Genomic DNA, 21,399 nt, shown 5'->3' with positions numbered 1-21,399 from the left:
ATCGTTTCTGGTCCACTTCATAACTCACCTGCTATCTCGATGTCCTTTTCAGTAGCGGAAACCAACTCCGGAAATACTTATTTCTTATTTTATATGGTCAGACTAAATAAACAATAAATAAATCAGAGAACTGCGAACATTGTGGCTTCGTAACACAGTAAATGTCAGCCTATGATCTTGTACACACTCGTTACTCAATCATAACTCACTGTCTCAAAAGTATCACTCTTTCGCACCCAAAAGTACATTTTTCATTTGCTATCACTGTCATTACTGTTTTTATTATTTGTTATCTATAGCATGAGCAGTAGTATTAACGTTATTAGTTCTTAGTCAATACTGTTGTTCTTCTAACATTAAGTACATTCAAATCTTTTTTATTATTTTAATATTATTATAGTACTATTATTTTATTTTCTTACATAATACTGCGTGTGTAACCGTTCTCAGTTTAAATAAATAAATAAGTAAAATTCGGCTTCAAGTCTCATCAACGACGTCTTACCAATGGAGCACGTACTTCCGTTTCAGAGAAACCATTTAAGCATTCACTTTCATTGATTTAGGAAAGAAAGAAGGAAGAAAGATTAGTGTTTACGACCCACTGGCAATGGGGCCATTAGAAACGGAGCACTAGCTCGGATTGTTTTGTTAAGGATGGGAGAAGAAATCAATCATGTCATTTCAATGGAACCATACTGGACTTTACCTGGAGTAATTTATGGAAATTACAGACGCCTAAATCTGGGCGCCCAGAGGCAGAGTTGGACTGCTGTTCTCCCGAATGTGAGTCTAGCCTGCTAACGATTGTGCCACCTCGTTGTTGTTGTTGTTGTCTTCAGTCCTGAGACTGGTTTGATGCAGCTCTCCATGCTACTCTATCCTGTGCAAGCTGCTTCATCTCCCAGTACCTACTGCAACCTACATCCTTCTGAATCTGCTTAGTGTACTCATCTCTCGGTCTCCCTCTACGATTTTTACCCTCCACGCTGCCCTCCAATGCTAAATTTGTGATCCCTTGATGCCTCAAAACATGTCCTACCAACCGATCCCTTCTTCTAGTCAAGTTGTGCCACAAACTTCTCTTCTCCCCAATCCTATTCAATACCTCCTCATTAGTTACGTGATCTATCCACCTTATCTTCAGTATTCTTCTGTAGCACCACATTTCGAAAGCTTCTATTCTCTTCTTGTCCAAACTAGTTATCGTCCATGTTTCACTTCCATACATGGCTACACTCCAAACAAATACTTTCAGAAACGACTTCCTGATACATAAATCTATATTCGATGTTAACAAATTTCTCTTCTTCAGAAACGCTTTCCTTGCCATTGCCAGTCTACATTTTATATCCTCTCTACTTCGACCATCATCAGTTATTTTACTTCCTAAATAGCAAAACTCCTTTACTACTTTAAGTGTCTCATTTCCTAATCTAATTCCCTCAGCATCACCCGATTTAATTTGACTACATTCCATTATCCTCGTTTTGCTTTTGTTAATGTTCATCTTGTATCCTCCTTTCAAGACACTGTCCATTCCGTTCAACTGCTCTTCCAAGTCCTTTGCCGTCTCTGACAGAATCACAATGTCATCGGCGAACCTCAAAGTTTTTACTTCGTCTCCATGAATTTTAATACCTACTCCAAATTTTTCTTTTGTTTCCTTTACTGCTTGCTCAATATACAGATTGAATAACATCGGGGAGAGGCTACAACCCTGTCTCACTCCTTTCCCAACCACTGCTTCCCTTTCATGCCCCTCGACTCTTATTACTGCCATCTGGTTTCTGTACAAATTATAAATAGCCTTTCGCTCCCTGTATTTTACCCCTGCCACCTTTAGAATTTGAAAAAGAGTATTCCAGTCAACATTGTCAAAAGCTTTCTCTAAGTCTACAAATGCTAGAAACGTAGGTTTGCCTTTTCTTAATCTTTCTTCTAAGATAAGTCGTAAGGTCAGTATTGCCTCACGTGTTCCAACATTTCGACGGAATCCAAACTGATCCTCCCCGAGGTCTGCATCTACCAGTTTTTCCATTCGTCTGTAAAGAATTCGCGTTAGTATTTTGCAGCCGTGGCTTATTAAACTGATAGTTCGGTAATTTTCACATCTGTCAGCACCTGCTTTCTTTGGGATTGGAATTATTATATTCTTCTTGAAGTCTGAGGGTATTTCGCCTGTCTCATACATCTTGCTCACCAGCTGGTAGAGTTTTGTCATGACTGGCTCTCCCAAGGCCGTCAGTAGTTCTAATGGAATGTTGTCTACTCCGGGGGCCTTGTTTCGACTCAGGTCTTTCAGTGCTCTGTCAAACTCTTCACGCAGTATCGTATCTCCCATTTCGTCTTCATCTACATCCTCTTCTATTTCCATAATATTGTCCTCAAGTACATCGCCCTTGTATAAGCCTTCTATATACTCCTTCCACCTTTCTGCCTTCCCTTCTTTGCTTAGAACTGGGCTGCCATCTGAGCTCTTGATATTCATACACGTGGTTCTCTTCTCTCCAAAGGTCTCTTTAATTTTCCTGTAGGCAGTATCTATCTTACCCCTAGTGAGATAAGCTTCTACATCCTTACATTTGTCCTCTAGCCATCCCTGTTTAGCCATTTTGCTCTTCCTGTCGATCTCATTTTTGAGACGTTTGTATTCCTTTTTGCCTGCTTCATTTACTGCATTTTTATATTTTCTCCTTTCATCAATTAAATTCAATATTTCTTCTGTTACCCAAGGATTTCTAGCAGCCCTCGTCTTTGTACCTACTTTATCCTCTGCTGCCTTCACTACTACATCCCTCAGAGCTACCCATTCTTCTTCTACTGTATTTCTTTCCCCTATTCCTGTCAATTGTTCCCTTATGCTCTCTCTGAAACTCTGTACAACCTCTGGTTCTTTCAGTTTATCCAGGTCCCATCTCCTTAATTTCTCACATTTTTGCAGTTTCTTCAGTTTTAATCTACAGGTCATAACCAATAGATTGTGGTCAGAGTCCACATCTGCCCCTGGAAATGTCTTACAACTTAAAACCTGGTTCCTAAATCTCTGTCTTACCATTATATAATCTATCTGATACCTTTTAGTATCTCCAGGGTTCTTCCACGTATACAACCTTCTTTCATGATTCTTAAACCAAGTGTTAGCTATGATTAAGTTGTGCTCTGTGCAAAATTCTACTAGGCGGCTTCCTCTTTCATTTCTTAGCCCCAATCCATATTCACCTACGATGTTTCCTTCTCTCCCTTTTCCTACACTCGAATTCCAGTCACCCATTACTATTAAATTTTCGTCTCCCTTCACTATCTGAATAATTTCTTTTATTTCATCGTACATTTCTTCAATTTCATCATCATCTGCAGAGCTAGTTGGCATATAAACTTGTACTACTGTAGTAGGTGTGGGCTTCGTATCTATCTTGGCCACAATAATGCGTTCACTATGCTGTTTGTAGTAGCTTACCCGCATTCCTATTTTCCTATTCATTATTAAACCTACTCCTGCATTACCCCTATTTGATTTTGTGTTTATAACCCTGTAGTCACCTGACCAGAAGTCTTGTTCCTCCTGCCACCGAACCTCACTAATTCCCACTATATCTAACTTTAACCTATCCATTTCCCTTTTTAAATTTTCTAACCTACCTGCCCGATTAAGGGATCTGACATTCCACGCTCCGATCCGTAGAATGCCAGTTTTCTTTCTCCTGATAACGACATCCTCCTGAGTAGTCCCCGCCCGGAGATCCGAATGGGGGACTATTTTACCTCCGGAATATTTTACCCAAGAGGATGCCATCATCATTTAATCATACAGTAAAGCTGCATGTCCTCGGGAAAAATTACGGCTGTAGTTTCCCCTTGCTTTCAGCCGTTCGCAGTACCAGCACAGCAAGGCCGTTTTGGTTAATGTTGCAAGGCCAGATCAGTCAATCATCCAGACTGTTGCCCCTGCAACTACTGAAAAGGCTGCTGCCCCTCTTCAGGAACCACACGTTTGTCTGGCCTCTCAACAGATACCCCTCCGTTGTGGTTGCACCTACGGTACGGCCATCTGTATCGCTGAGGCACGCAAGCCTCCCCACCAACGGCAAGGTCCATGGTTCATGGGGGGGGTGTGCCACCTCATCTGGTTTTAATCGCTTTAAGGAAACCACATAAATGATATGGTTACCAACTCTTTGACTCGTATTTCAAATTTCCGCTGCTAGCCAGCAGCAGTGATGTTATAATATTGCAGTCGCTGGCAGTGATAGAAGATTAACTAATTCAATATGGTGGCAGACCATGCGCTACTTATCTTTCATATGACAAGCTACACGATTCTTATCGCCGATGTCTCCATCATCATCACATAACACACCACAAAACCACACCCTTTCTCACCTGCCCCTCCTCTGTCTATCCAGTGTCAGCACAGTATTAAAATGCAATATTCAGCCACAGTGTAATGTTTTAGTGGACGTTAAAGTGAAATCACAATGTAGCCCTACAGAAGTCAGCCTGATCATACTTAAAAGTATCAGAATGATAAGATTTCTTTGTGTCAAGTTCAAAAGCATCTCTTAAAAAAATACCGTAAAGCATATAATTTGCAGTATATCCACATCTAAAGTATGTCAGCATCACACATCACACACACACACACACACACACACACACACACACACACACACACACACACACACACACACACGCACATATGCACACAATGTTTATGCTGTGAACTTACAGTTGAGCAAAACTAGACAATGCACAATGTTCGATCTCTGTACCATACGCGGTGTAAGGCACGACAGATGTTCAAGCCTGTTGCTTTCCACATGCCTTTCTAATGCATGTCAAGTGTCACAATCTTGTTCTCATGTCTAAAAGTCTGCAGAAATATGTCAGCAACACATAAAATGCAATACTCGTCGAGTTTCACAATTTTACGTCCCTGAAAGTAAATATATTCAACTCCAAGTCCGTTCTATGATGCTTAACAGATGTCACAATCTCTTTTCTGCACGTAAAATGTTTGAAAAATACAACAGCAGCAAAACAAATGCAATATTTCTGTCAAGTATCAAAATGTTATCTTCCAAACACACACACACACACACACACACACACACACACACACACACACACACACACACACACACACTAGTTAATCTAAAGCCAAACAAACTGACTAAACACCATTTTACGAATGGAGGAAGGACGAAAGTATTTTGATAGGATGTTAATGGTGGTGTATCAATTATACTTTGTATTTTTGTAATATGCAGTGGTGTAACATCATAATGCTCTGAGTATCAAATGTAAACGCACAATGCAACCGAGACAGTGATATAACGTGTCCAAACGTAATGGTGCAACAAGACATATATGAAAAGTCCATCAAAGTAATGTTATTTATCATAATAAGTCACGGCTTTGAGAACAAAACACATGTAGGTTGTTTATCATAATTTTGGAATATAATATCTCTGCTTGTTAACAAAGATTGATATATCTACAAAATGAAGGTTAAAATATTTCCAGCCACGTAGTTTCAACTATTTTTTAAAGTCACCCAACTGTCCACTTTTTTATTTACTTTTCATCATCACCATCAAAGAGACACACATAAGTCACTGTAAATAGGAACTTTAGAGAATTTTTGGCAAGGTAGCGAATAATAAGACAAATATTGTGGTACAAAAACTTTATTAATTTTTGTACATATGTTTGTGAACAGAAAACTACTCATTAATTTTTCTTTTCTCTCCGGGTGTTTAAGAAACTGTTCCCAAGTTTTAGAGTCAGCTACACTGTGCTTGATGGCATCAGAAACCATTGCGTCACTGTAATATTTTCCACGGTCACACTTGAATTTATACTGTGAGGTCTTACAGTTCAGTCATGTACTGACGGTATTCACTTCACTTAAAACTTCCGCACTGATAGGCCGTGGTCGAAGTATAAAACTGTCCCTTGACGTTTCGTCTTCGACTGCGGGAGACATCCTCGGAGGTACTGCGGCGAACTGCGAAGAGAATTCGAGGAAGCGCTGATTATAGAGGCAGTACAGAGGGCGCCACTGTAGATAACGTGGCGTCGACTATGAGATTGTCTCTGGTAATGCCAACATTCTCGATTGAAATTAATCGATCGTCACGCTTGCGGTGCATGGCTGACATTCAAATTTTATCCAGTTTAAGACCTTCGTCTTTCCTGATAAAATTATTACGGTGTTTATCAATCTCGATAGCCTTTCTATACATGCGTGCATAATAATGCGAGGTTTTTTAAATGACGCTCGTCTCGCTGAATTTTATTTCATGATCACCTTCCTGGTAAACATGTTCCTCTACGGCCGATTTATCCGTGTGACCCTGGCGACAATTCCTCTTATGTTCAACAACACGGGTGTTCACACTTCTCTCTGTGGTAGACGATATAAACCTGTTCACAAGTCGAAGGAATTTTATACACGCCCGGTGTAGCCAAAGGGTGTCGTGCCTCTTTTGCCGATCTTAAATATTATTTTATTTTCCTGGTGGGTCTGAAAATAGTTTCCACTCCATACTTGCTTAAAACTTTCCCAATGCGATCTGTGACCTTACTAATGAACGGAAGTAAAACTTTGCCCTTGGGCGACTGTTGTTCGTTGTTGCTTCTAATTCTCTGCCTAGAGGAAGTGCTCGATCTATATCCTTACTAGAATAGCCATTCTTCACGAAAGTTGACCGTAGATGTTCAATCTCATCTTTTAAATAAACAGTTTCAGACATTTTGTACGCCCAGTCTACCATTACACCTCTTTTTTTGTCTAGGGCGGTGGTTTGAATCTTAATGCAGATAACTACCAGTATGTACGGCCTTTCTATACACCTTATGGCGATTGAAAGTAATCGAGAATGTTGGCATTACCAGAGACAATCTCATAGCCGACGGCACGTGATGGACAGTGGCGCCCTCTATACTGCCTATATAATCAGCGCTTAATGGAGTTCTCTTTGCAGTTCGCCGCTGTACCTCCGAGGATACGCAGTCGGAGACCAAACATCTGGGGTGAGTTTTATACTTCGACCGCGGCCTATCAGCCCGTAAGTTTTAAGTGAAGATAATACCAGCCGTGAAATCTTACACTGTATGATCATACTGACGGTATGTAGGTCCTTGTTGCGTACGCAGCCTAATGAATTTGTAACGGGCACCCGACACTTGAACCGTGTCGTCAAAATACTTTGTAAGTGCTTTCAATAGGTCCTCATATCACAGTAGCTGAGGGCGCAAAATGGGAAAAATATTTTCTCAAACTCTATAATACCCACTCCTGCCGTGGCCAAGAAATAAAAAACTTTATCAGAAACTGGCATCTGATGCGCCGTGGTCTTCGCATTCAACTGTGTGAGGTACTCTCTCCAGCCTTCCCTCGTCGCACCGAACACACCAAATGGTGGCACGTACACAGGTGGTGCAGGAGGTGATGCTGCCAAAAGGTCCGACATCTTGTGTGAACTCATCTGCGCCATCGTGAAGCGATTCATCACTTCAAGCAGATGCGCCATTTTTTTCTGAAACTGGATAAGCTGAGCTAGATCGACTGCAGGCGGTGCAACAGGCGACAGGGGCAGAGTAGCCATATTAACCAAGTAACGAGCGATATAACAAGACAAATCAGTACAGAGGAAGCGAAAAGGGATGCAAAAGCAGCAGGCGCAGAACCTAGAACATAAAGAGCACAAGCGAGGTGAAACCTCAAGCAAAAAGACAGGAAAAATAAACTAGAGTTGAAGATGGCCACATACACCTTATGGTGTCGTCAATTATGTAGGACTTCCTACTCAACGGTAAGGATAGGCGGGCTACAGAGCGGTGCGGCAGTTGTGTCGTAGGGAAGCTCGACAGGAGCTGAGATGATTAGAGAACAACTTAACAAAGTAAAAGAAGATTTACTTTTGTTTCCCCAAGCACACACAAAGACTCATTAGACATAATGCAGTGTCAACAAACGAGAGGATCTCTGAACAAAGGCGCTAATGTTGGCGTCCGAGCCGCGACTAAGCAGCCTCTGCTTAGCGCGAACAGTCAGCACTGGTACACGAACATAGGCGACTCAAATGACACACGTGAACGAAGGAGCATGGGCGGTGAAAAACTAAGGCACTAACACGATAGCACACAAACAAACCAATGGCGATGATGTCCGGCGCACGAATGTTCACTGTTCGTGTACGAGTCTGGGAACCAGCCAAAGGGGAAAAGGTGGGGGAGGAGGGGGAGAGGAGGGTGTAGATGCCAGTGGCAGAGGAGATGAGAGGGGGAGGAAAGGAGGTAGGGGGTAGGGGAAGCCCCAGGAAGAGGAGGGAGGGAGCAAGGGAGGAGGGAGAGAAGGGAGAGAGAGTGCCCTTAGGAAAAGACACAGGGGGTGGCAGGGGAGAATCAAATTTGGTAGGAGGGGTAGACGGAGGGGATGAGGGCATCATCAGGAAGGGGGAGTCGGCGGAAGCCACCTAGGGTGAGGGTATGGAGAGTGGTGAGATGGAGAGCAGGTGGGATGAGGGAATACAGGTGCGGCAGCAAACGAGGATGAGAGAGTATGGGAGAGACAAGCCGGTGAGTGGGATCAAGTTTACTGGAGGTATAGAGGATCCATATCTGTTTGAGGAAAAGGAGGAACTGCGGGAACGGAATGTCACACAGGATCCGTGTGGGAGAGGGGAGGTGGATCGCGATAGGAGAGGCGGAGCGCATGGCGTTCTAGGATTTGAAGGTATTTGTAAAAGGTAGGAGGGGCAGAGATCCAGGTGGAGTGGGCGTAGCACTAAAGGCGGAGCGCATGGCGTTCTAGGATTTGAAAGTATTTGTAAAAGGTAGGAGGGGGAGAGATCCAGGTGGAGTGGGCGTAGCACTAAAGGCGGAGCGCATGGCGTTCTAGGATTTGAAGGTATTTGTAAAAGGTAGGAGGGGCAGAGATCCAGGTGGAGTGGGCGTAGCACTAAAGGCGGAGCGCATGGCGTTGTAGGATTTGAAGGTATTTGTAAAAGGTAGGAGGGGCAGAGATCCAGGTGGAGTGGGCGTAGCACTAAAGGTAGAGCGCATGGCGTTCTAGGATTTGAAGGTATTTGTAAAAGGCAGGAGGGGCAGAGATCCAGGTGGAGTGGGCGTAGCACTAAAGGCGGAGCGCATGGCGTTCTAGGATTTGAAGGTATTTGTAAAAGGCAGGAGGGGCAGAGATCCAGGTGGAGTGGGCGTAGTACTAAAGGCGGAGCACATGGCGTTCTAGGATTTGAAGGTATTTGTAAAAGGTAGGAGGGGCAGAGATCCAGGTGGATTGGGCGTAGCACTAGATAAGGCGGATGAGGGACCGATAGGTGTGGAGAATGGTGGTGGGGTCCAAACCCTATCTGCAGCCAGAAAGGAGCTTGAGGGGATGGTCAGAAGTGTGCCTTACCTTGGATAGTCCGGAGATGGGGGGTCCAGGAGAGGCAACAGTCTAGGGTGAAGCCAAGGTATTTGAGGGTGTGGGTGAGGGTGATAGATCGGCCATAAATGATGATATAGAAGTCGAGGAGACGGAAGGAAGGGGTGATTTTGCCTGCAGTGGTCGCCTGGCTTGAGCAACCACTGGTTACACCAAGTGGTGAACCCGTCAAGATCGGATTGGAGAATGCGTTGGGAGCGTTGCAGGGTGGGGGCGAGGGCAAGGAAGGTGGTGCCATCGGCGTACTGGAGAAGGTGGCCGGGGGGGGGGGGGGGAGCTGAAGGCGGCCTCATGTCCGCCATATACAGAAGGTAGAGAAGATGGGAGAGGACGGAAATTCGGGGCACACCGACGGATGGGTAGAAGGTGTAGGAATCCGTCTTATGGATGGTGACATAGTAAGGACCGTATGGCTGCTGCCGGCTGTCCTATATAGCGGTCTCAGAGGGTGGTCGCAGTCCAGAGCTGCTGCAGGCGTGGCTCAGTGCACATGCAGCATTGGGTACGTTGGATGCTGCATGACCGCTGTCAGCGTCTGACGGAAATTTGCAGTTCCACAGCCAACTTTTCACCCGTTGTGTAGTATCGATATGTGGTAGCACACATTCTACACGGAAGTGCAAAAAAAAACTGGTATCGGCATGTCTATTCAAATACAGAGACATGAAAACAGGCAGAAGATTGTGCTGCGGTCGACAGTGCCTGCATAAGAGAAGAAGTGTCTGCTGCAGTTGTTACATCAGTTACTGCTGATATGATAGCAGGTTATCAAGATTTAAGTGAGTTTGAACGGGGTGTTATAGTCACGCCGCACGAGCGATGCGGCACAGCGATGCAGTGGGGATTTTCCCGCACGACCATCTCACGAGAGTTCCACGGATATCAGGGTTCCGGTGAAACACTGCTGCAGACGGAAAAGTATCCCGCGATAAAGACGACTGAAGAGAATCATTCAACGTTACAGAAGTACAACCCTTCTGATTGCTGCAGATTTCAATCCTGGGTCATCAACAAGTGTCAGCATGCGAACCATTCAACGAAACATCATCGATATGGGCTTTCGGTGCCGAAGGCTCACTCGTGTATCCTCGATGACTGCAACACACAAAGCTTGACGCCTCGCCTGGGCCCGTACACCAACGTTGGATTGTTGATGACTGAAAACATGTTGCCTGGTCGAATGAGTCTTGTTTCGAATTGCATCAAGCGGATGGACGTGTACGGTTATGGAGACACGCTCATGACTCCATTGACCCTGCATGTCAGCAGGGGACTGTTCAAGCTGGCAGAGTCTCGGCAATGGTGTGGGGCTCGTGCAGTTGGAGTGATATGGGATCCCTGATACATCTAGATACGACTTTGACACGTGACACCTACGTAAGCATCTTGTCTGTTCACCTGCATCGTTCCACTTGCATTGTGTATTCCGACGGACTTGAGCAATTCAAGCAAGAAAATGCGACACCCCTCACGTCCACAATTGCTACAGAGTGGCTTCAGGAACACTCTTCTGAGTTTAAAATCTTCCGCTGGCCACCAAACTTTCCAGACTTGAAAATTATTGACCATATCTGGGCTGCCTTGCAACGTGCTATTCAGAATAGATCTCCACCTCCTCGTACCCAGGCGGGTTTATGGACAGCCCTGCGGGATTTATGGAGTCAGTTCCCTCCAGCCCTACTCCAGGCACTAGTCGAGTCCATGACACGTCGAGGTGCGGCACTTCTGTGTGCTCGCGAGTTTCCTACACGATATAAGGCAGACGTAGCAGTTTCTTTCGCTCTTCATTGTATATCGCGAAAAATTTACAGAAGAAACATATTGATTCTACTTACTCTTCAATTAATCCCGCTTAGTTTACTGTAAAATTATGAATTTAATGCAGTGATGTGGACAGTCCTCCTTTTTGCATACTGTCTGTGAATGCAGCAGGTCGAAGGCAAAATTATTCTAGAATACCATGCATCCACCATATGCGGGCTTCCCATGTACTAACATCAATGAAGCGTTTCTAATTTATTGATTTATTTATCTTGGTAAGATTAGGAATATGGGGCCTCTCTCATATCTAACCAGCCATTCTACATATTTTAGATTATTTTTTAATTATATGTAAGTAGTCAGTTTATAAGATATACATTAAAAGTAACTAAAACATGAATAGCAGAAACAGTAGATGCTATTTTCGTTCGAGAGCAGTAACACGAGAAAAACACTTTACAGGCAGTTTGGTTTGAAATGTAGACTGTGTGAGTAATGGACGTGATACAACAGGGGGATGGGGAGAAACAAGAACGTAATAGACACAAATTATAAAGGAAGCACAAATGAATCTGACAGAGTGAAAAATGAAGAGAGAAGGCATCATAATTGGGTGAATAGAAGCATTTACGTTGCTGTTCGGCAGAGAGGAACTTCCCACTTACGTTGTTTTTTAGTGAACCGTTTACGAGGTTGGCTACTTGAAGTGCTAAAGTTGGTGTATGGTATACATAAGAATGTACGTCAATATTAATGAAACAGAAGAGTAAGTAAGTAATGAAGATGCTATGAGAAATATGATACTGAGAGAGGAATTTAATAGAGCACCGAAAAGAAATGGAACTTCAGACAGTCGCTCCCGGTTGTCAGGACGAATGGCAAGTGAATGTCAGAAGGGTATTCCACTACTGCATAAGGCGACGACAGACACGTCTGCAGTGTGGAATCTCATTGACTTGAGTACAATTGTCCTCCGTGATGAGTCCAGATTGGAACTGATCCCCATGAGTAGGGAAGAGGTGTCTGGGACACTGTAGGGTACAATTTCTTTTTACAGTAGGACCCCTTTGGTGTTCATCTGCGGCACGCTTACGGCACAGCGGTACAGCGGCCATATTCGACGCCCCTCTTTGTTGCCCTTCATGGCAAGCTATCCTGGGCTTAAACATTTCAGCAAGATAATGCCCGTCAGCCACATTTATTGCATTAATGTGGCATTTACAGGTAATCACACTGTAACAGCATATGTTCTCAGAAATGATAAGCTCACAAAGGTACACGTATCACATTGGAACATCCTAAATAAAATGTTCAAAGGTACCAACTGTTCGTCTAAAATTGTGAGCCATATGATTGTGACTATTACAGCACCATCTATCACAAAGCGAAAAACATTCATATTTCTTTACGTACTACACGAATATGTAATAAAAATGAGGGTTCCTATTTCTTTTAAAAACGCAGTTGATATCCGTTTGACCTATGGTAGCGCCATTTAGTGGGCCAACAATAGCGCCATCTGGTTTCCCCCTTCAAGCTAGACGAGTTTCGTGCCTTGTAGCTTTTTCGTTTGACGCTTATTTCGTGAGATACTTGGGCCGTTCACGATCAATGGACCACTCTGTATAGTTTGTGAATTGGAGTATGCTACCACCTTGTGGGATTTATGGCGAATGTACCGTAGATAAAAGTCTGCTGCAGTGTGGTACGTCCTGGTGGCACTGACAGAAACTAGTAGTTGAGTGGTAAGTGTTAGTAGTGTACGCCATATGCCGTGCACAGTGGTTATCGAATCCGTATGTATTTGGCGCGTAAGGCAATTACGTCACGCCAGTGCCGCATGCGCATAAGCTACTTAAAACGCCCACAGCTGAAGGTGTTGTCACGACCCTGACGCCAAGTTTCACCGAGTGTAGTGGACCAATATGCAATCCGCCAGGGTAGCCGAGAGCGCTAACGCTCTGCTTCCTGGATGCAGGTAACCGCGCCGGTTCTGGGCAGAATCCGCCAGGTGGATGCACGACCAGAGCCGGTGTGCCGGCCAGCCTGGATGTGGTTTTCAGGCGGTTTTCCACATCCTGTTATGTGAATACCGCGCTGGTCCCCACGTTCCGCCTCAGTTATACAGCTCGCAGACATCTGAACACATTCGCACTATTTCATGGATTCCACTAGACACAGACAGCTGGGGTACACTAATTCCATCCTGGAGGGTGCGGGGTGGCGGCAGGAAGGACATCCGGCCACCCCTTAACATGTCAAATCCGATTCACCATGGACGACCATGCGTAAACGTGGGACAAAGCGCAAGCGATAGATAGATAGATATTGGAGCAATATGTAGCTCAGAGGGGCTACAACTAATGCCGTGTATTTCATATTACCGTATCTATATCTCTAACGTCGATCAGTTGTAGAATTTGGGAACACATATTATGTTCCAGTATAATGACTTTTCTTGAGACTAGAAATCTACTATTAAGGAATCAACATGGATTTCGAAAAAGACGGTCCTGTGAAACCCTGCTCGCGCTATTCGTCCACAAGACTCAGAGGGCCATAGACACGGGTTCACAGGTAGATGCTGTGTTTCTTGACTTCCGCAAGGCGTTCGATATTGTGCCCCACACTCGTTTAATGAACATAGTAACAGCATGTAGACTATCAGACCAATTGTGTGATTGGATTGAAGAGTTCCTAGATAACAGAACGCAGCATGTCATTCTCAATGGAGTGAGTTCAGGTGTGCCGCAGGGGAGTGTCATAGGACCGCTGCTATTCACAATATACATAAATGACTTGGTGGATGACATCGGAAGTTCACTGAGGCTTTTTGCGGATGATTCTGTAGTATATCGAGCGGTTGTAACAATGGAAAATTGTACTGAAATGCAGGAGGATCTGCAGCGAATTGACGCATGGTGCAGGGAATGGCAATTGAATATCAATGTAGACAAGTGTTATGTGCTGCGAATACATAGAAAGAAAGATCCCTTATCATTTAGCTACAATATAGCAGGCCAGCAACTGGAGGCAGTTGATTCCATAAATTATCTGGGAGTGAGCATAAGGAATGATTTAAAATGGAATTATCATATAAAGTTGATCGTCGGTAAAGCAGATGCCAGACTGAGATTCATTGGAAGAATCCTAAAGAAATGCAATACGATAACAAAGGAAGTAGATTGCAGTACGCTTGTTTGCCCACTGCTTGAATACTGCTCAGCGGTGTGGGATCCATGCCACATAGGGTTGATAGAAGAGACACAGAAGATCCAACGGAGAGCAGCGTGCTTCGTTACAGGATCATTTAGTAGTCGCGAAAGCGTTACGGAGATGATAGATAAACTCTAGTGGAAGACTCTGCAGGAGAGACGATCAGTAGCTCGGTACGAGAACATACCTTCACCGAAGAGTCAAGCAGTATATTGCACCCTCCTACGTATTCTCACGAAGAGACCATGAGCATAACATCAGAGAGAAGCATACCGACAATCCTTCTTTCCCCGAACAACACGAGACTGGAATAGAAGGGAGAACCGATAGAGGTACTCAAGGTACCCTCCGCCACACACCGTCAGGTGGCGGAGTGTAGATGTAGATGTAGATGTAGGTATGTAAAGTTTAACAGCATTCAAAGGAAAATAACTAATAAAGACACAAGGTGTCAAAAGTTTGAGTGTTCACGCGCTCTTGAGCACTCACACAGTAGCCGCCACTGCACAAAACGCACAGCGAGCTCGGGACGCGGTTCTAAAAGAATTTAGCGCGCGTGGGTCGACGAGCGGGGGCCTTCGCCGCTGCTGCGGATTGCGAATGACCGAGGAGACCGGCAGCTGGCGCATTGGCGAACCAGGGGCTGCGCTGATGAGGACACGTGACGCAGCACTCGTGGCAGCGGCCGGCGCCCATTGTGTTCGGAGCTCACTGCCCGCGCAACCGCCATTGTCGCCGGCGACAACCCTTGGCTGCCCGGCCGGTCCGCTGCAGTGGCTGACACACATGTGCCAGATGAATATTGCAGCCGTTTCGAGAGCACGAGGTGCGGCCGCCTGCGATGGGCGTTAATGAATTCTCCTTCGAGGGCGCTCTTTGTAGCTGTCGCGTGCCCCGCTGGGAGGCAGCGCTCGACCGCCTTTGTGCGAGGCGTCAATAGCCGAGTCGTTACTTCTGACTGCGAATAACTCTCACTCCGCAGGGGACGGCGAGCCACGGGCGCCGCATTAGCCATTACTGCCCGTCGTGGAGCAGCTGTGTACTCGAAACAGCGTTCCCCGCTTTAATAGTAGACCCCAAAGCCACGGACTGGATGTGTAGGCCAAGTCTGTCTAATGTGGTGGCTTCATACTGTACGACCCCGTGATATCTGAAGTATTCCGGACAAGTCGCCGTGCTCCTAGGTCAGGACAGTAAGGCTGGTCCATTGGTTTATAAATACTTGTGCAATTTTCATTAGTGAGTTATAACTCACAGGGGTTAATAGCACATCCCTCACAGTGAGAGTTATGCATCTACTCTAAAGGAAAAGAAGGCTCAGCACCGACAAGGAGTTGTGCGCCACAAAGGAAACTTGGTAGGCGTGTTTCTGTGTCTGCTCAAATTACACGCCTGTCGCACAAGAGTGCCGTCAGTAGCGACACTTCACGGCAAAAGTTAGGTTTGCTTTCCGTATACGCTCTAACGGTCGTGACCATTAATTACCTCAGTTTGGACATGGCGAATGGATGTAAGACAATGCCTCTATGGCTACGAAGCCTCCATCATCAACACCTCTCTGAGTTCGAACGAGGTCGTGTAACAGGGCTATGTGAAGCAGGATGTTCATTCTACAATAGTGCAGAAATACTGGACGGGAATGTGACGACTGTATACAGGGTGGTCCATTGATCGTGACCGGGCCAAATATCTCACGAAATAAGCGTCAAACGAAAAAACTGCAAAGAACGAAACTTGTCTAGCTTCAAGGGGGAAGGCAGGTGGCGCTATGGCTGACCCGATAGACGCTAGATGGCGCTGCCATAGGTCAAACAGAAATCAACAGCGATTTTTTTTTTTTTTTAATAGGAACCCCCATTCATTTATTACATACTCGTCTAGTACACAAAGAAATATGAATATTTTTCGCTTTGTGATAGATGGCACTGTAACGGTCACAAACGTATGGCTCACCATTTCAGACTAACAGTTGATAACAGGTAGGTTTTTAAATGAAAATACAGAACGTTTGAACATTTTATTTCGGTAGTTCCAATGTGATACACGAATCTTTGCGAACTTATCATTTCTGCGAAAACATGCTGTCACAGCGTGATTACCTGCAAATACCACATTAACGCAATAAATGCTCAAATAGATGTACGTCAACCTCAATGCATTTGGCAATACGTGTAATGACATTGCTCTCAACAAAGAGTAGTTCGCCTTCCGTAATGTTCGCACATGCATTGACAATGAGCTGACGCATGTTGCAGGCGTTGTCGGTGGATCACGATAGCAAATATCCTTAAACTTTCCCCACAGAAAGAAAGCCGGAGACGACAGATCCGGTGATCGTGTGGGCCATGATATGGTACTTCGACGACCAATCCACCTGTCATCAAATATGCTATTCAATACCGCTTTAACGTCACGCGAGCTATGTCCCAGACATCCATCATGTTGGAAGTACATCGCCATTCTGTCATGCAGGGAATCGTTTTGTAGTAACATCGGTAGAACATTACGTACGAAATCAGCATACATTGCACCATTTAGATTGCCATCGACAAAATGGGGGCTAACTATCCTTCCTCCTAAAACGCCGCACCATACATTAACCCGCCAAGGTTGCAGATATTCCCACTTGTCGCAACCATCGTGGATTTTCCGTTGCCCTATAGTGAATACTATGCCGGTTTACGTTACCGCTGTTGATTAATGACACTTCGTGCCTTCTATCACAAAACGAAAACAGTGGTCCAACTAAAACATTCATATTTCTTTACGTAGTAGTCGAATATGTAATAAATAATAGGGGTTCCTATTTAAAAAAAACGCAGTTGATATCTGTTTGACCTATGGCAGCGCGATCTAGCGGGTCAACCATAGCGCCATCTGATTTCCCCCTTCAAGCTAGAGGAGTTTCGTTCTTTGTAGTTTTTTCGTTTGATGCTTATTTCGTGAGATATTTGACCCGGTCACTATCAGTGGACCACCCTGTATATTTTATACTGGATATTGGAGTACTTAAATTTTTAAAATACCTGTATCGCCTGGATTTGTGTTTGTATCATCTTACATCAAACAGATATCGATGAGTCTCCATGTCCTTCTACTTGTCTTGCCGAGCATCTCAGTTACGCTTCGCAAGACTCCCTCAACACGTCATGCTACGGTCCTTATTGGTGGCGAACTATATGGCTGAACAAAACAGAACGACAAAAGTAAATTTCGCGTGACGTGTCACAGACAACATACCTCTATGAAACTTGGACAATGTTCAGAAAGAACTGTGACAGTATGGTAAGAAAGGTAAACAAAAAATCACTTGAAACATTTATGTCGCTTTTGTTCTGGAACGCAGCAAGCCTAGATTTCCTTCTGGAGGAAGTGGAGCAGGTAATACAACACACACAAATTATTACATATTTTCAAAACTGGAAACGGCCTTGCCGCAGTGGATACACCGGTTACCGTCACATCACCGAAGTTAAGCGCTGTCGGGTGAGGCTGGCACTTGGATGGGTGACCGTCCGGACTGCCATGAGCTGTTGCAATTTTTCGGGGTGCACTCAGCCTCGTGATGCCAACTGAGGAGCTACTCGACCGAATAGTAGCGGCTCCGGTCAAAGAAAACCATCATAACGACCGGGAGAGCGGTGAGCTGACCACACGCCCCTCCTATGCGCATCCTCAGCTGAGGAAGACACGGCGGTCGGATCGTCCCTATGGCCACTTGTGACCTGCAGGTGGAGTGCTGTGTGTGCTTATTAAAACTCGAACATTACGAAATACTTAACATGTAAATAGTCCCTGTTCACAGGAATTTATGCTATTGGTTCAAATGGTTCAAATGGCTCTGAGCACTATGGGACTTAAGATCTTAGGTCATCAGTCCCCTAGAACTTAGAACTACTTAAACCTAACTAACCTAAGGACATCACACAACACCCAGCCATCACGAAGCAGAGAAAATCCCTGACCCCGCCGGGAATCGAACCCGGGAACCCGGGCGTGGGAAGCGAGAGTGCTACCGCACGACCACGAGATGCGGGTTATGCTATTGGTTACTGTTGTTGTACATTACAATTTTCTAACATGATACAATACAGAATATTAATATCTTCTTAACGTACTGTTGACTACAGATTTTGATATACAGTTTTTGTGTATAACATAGCTGTATCTGAAGTAAGACGACGCCGTTGGAAGAGACGATTGCAAAATGGACGGATGGGCGCTGAGTTTTAATTTAATCTTCCTACAGCCGTGCCGTACGGAACCTATAAAGGAAGTGTCAACGCCAACGTCTCTCAGTCGCTGCTGCGTGAGGCAGCCGCTGTCTTTACTTGTGGTTCCATCGTGAGGCACCAACTTTCACATAGGACGTTGCCCTTCAGACAACAACTCGTTACCCACCGTAACCCAACAATCATTGTCCTGCGACGATGGCGGAGTGGCAACTTCAGTGTGAACGCAGATGGCGAGACACGGAGTGTAATGACGGCCGGTGGTAGCTCCCGGTCCGCAATCTGGTACCCACCTCTCGAGTGATCGGAAAACCCGCCACAGGGTGCAAGCCTGCATCCAGTGACGCAAACGCTGCGGTCGGTCGGGTTGTCTGCACCCAGAAGATAGGGGTGTCTGGGGACGGCGCCTCCACGTGCATTGGCTCGGGCTGGAGGACCGACGTCTGTGACGGTGACTTTAACGGCGCGACGACGACGGCGACAGCTGTGGCGGCGCGATCTCGATCTCCATCGGAACCACTGTAGACGGTGCTAACTGCAGAGGAGGAGAGGTGGATGTGACTGCTGTAAGATACCAGCGCCCTTGTTGGTCTCTGGCCAAAGTTCTGCCGCACGATCACTGACATACGAGCACCGCGTTGGAACAGGTGATGCAGATGCAGCCCAGAGGAACCTTGAACGACGTAAGATGAACCACCCAAGACCTGTGTGCTGACACCGTGTTTCCAACGCTGTTTCTTGACAAAAACTTTAAAGAAAGTTTGTCTGACGCAACGGAACGAACTGTTTCCGTGTGGCAGGAACCTAGTTTCTCCATGTGACTTTTGAGCTTTCGAACGGACCGTTCAGATTCACCGTTAGACTGAGGAAAACTGAAAGGATTTCCATCGTCGAGTGTCGTCTTTGTACAAAAGGTTAGTGACCATCATGTTCTCCTCCGCTTTTCCAGGCAAGCTGGCAGTGTTCAAGATGTTGAACCACTCCTGGAGATTTTGACACAGCAAAACTCTTATCTACCCACGCTTTCGTTTCCCTTATATCTTTATTACTCTTCACTTCAACCAAAGTTTCTAACAGGATGGAGAATTAATTTGTAGCTCGAAATGTGACATTTTGATCAGTTTCTTAATATATAATGGTATATTTACATTCCTAAACTCCTTACCTCAGCCGGCCGGTGTGGCCGAGCGGTTCTAGGCGCTACAGTCTGGAACGGCGCGACCGCTACAGTCGCAGGTTCGAATCCTGCCTTGGGCATGGATGTGTGTGATGTCCTTAGGTTAGTTAGGTTTAAGTACTTCTAAGTTCTAGAGGACATGACCTCAGAAGTTAAGTCCCATAGTGCTCAGAGCCAACACCTCCTTACCTCATCGTGCAAGACTTTACGATTGACCAGGCGTCTATTAAATATATAATTGCTGAAAAGGCATAAAGCTTTACGCTTTGCCTGTGATAAAATCGATCTCAGCTAAATACTAGATATTTTTTTAATATTGCTCCTGATTCACGATTCTGGTTTTCATTCTTTCATTTTGATCCCATGTTTCAGTCAGCCAGCATCCTAGGTATTTCCTTTTAGTTACTCTCTGTTGTTTGTTCCCATCCAAGATGGTGGTCCCATTGTCTACCATCTTCTTGCTGATAAACATTGTCCTCGGTTTTTTGGAAATTGATATTGCCACTTAATTCTTCCGAGAAGTAACTTATCAGCGAGTATTACTCTGTCATCTGCAGAGTCGACTAAACAGGCATCACTGATATTTAGCCCCTCATTGTGGACAATAATATCGCATATTTCTAGCGACGTTATTTTATTTGCTGCCACAATTTCGTGTTTATTTTATTGAGAGGGCTGGACATGTGTGGGCTTGGGAGGAAGGCTTTGCATTTTTTGCACTGGGAACCTGCAAACCCGGTGTCATCTCAGCATCTTGTTGTTGGGACAAGGCAGTTAGTGACTCTCATTATGAAAGACGTGCCTATCCTGGAAAATGGGCAGCTTCAATAGCAATAAGGAAATGGCCATCTTCGTGCTTTTGTAGATATAGTCAGTGGCTTGCTTAGCTGAGGTCAGGGTAAATCTTGTCGCCACTACCATCCCCAAAGAATAATTGAGTATTTAAATTTTGGGTGTTCTGGACGTACATCAATGTTGGAGACGCTGTGGGCCACTCGGCTAGGGTGCTTTCGCTCCAAAATGAAAGTCGTCCAATCGAATTGAGTCACTCCGCTACCATGTAGGCTCATCAATCGAGGAGACGTCGACTTTGTTAATGTGCCCTTTGTAAGCAAAGTGTGGAAGTTTCTGTTGTATTTGACTACTTTTTCCATGAAGTAAGCAGTATTTTCATATGTGACATTGGCAACAGCGTTGAGTCGTCTCCTCCATGTAGACTTTTATTTTTTATTTTATTTATTTTTTTAAGTAGAGAGTTGAGGAGAGGGAAGTAAGTTTCGTAAATTTGTGCTCTGGCCGCACAACTGGTGCAGATGAGCACATGCTTTGCAGATTGGGGCAATGAAAGCTTCCCTGTCTACAGTACTGTGATCTGTACTACGAGCAGATTACTACTTACTTGTTCTGGCAAGCAACATCACTTACCCCTTTGATTACGATTTGGGATACAGTCCCATTAATGTTGAATATTCATGCTGCCCAGATTAAGTATAACTTGTTACGTTTTCTCTGTGCAGTCTTCCATATAATTATGTACTTCCCCACAGTGTTATCGTCAC

This window comes from Schistocerca gregaria, chromosome 4 (assembly GCF_023897955.1).
Source record: "Schistocerca gregaria isolate iqSchGreg1 chromosome 4, iqSchGreg1.2, whole genome shotgun sequence".
Classification (NCBI taxonomy): Eukaryota; Metazoa; Arthropoda; class Insecta; order Orthoptera; family Acrididae; genus Schistocerca; species Schistocerca gregaria.
The sequence above is the reverse complement of the archived record's forward strand: the minus strand, read 5'-3'. Positions refer to the sequence as shown.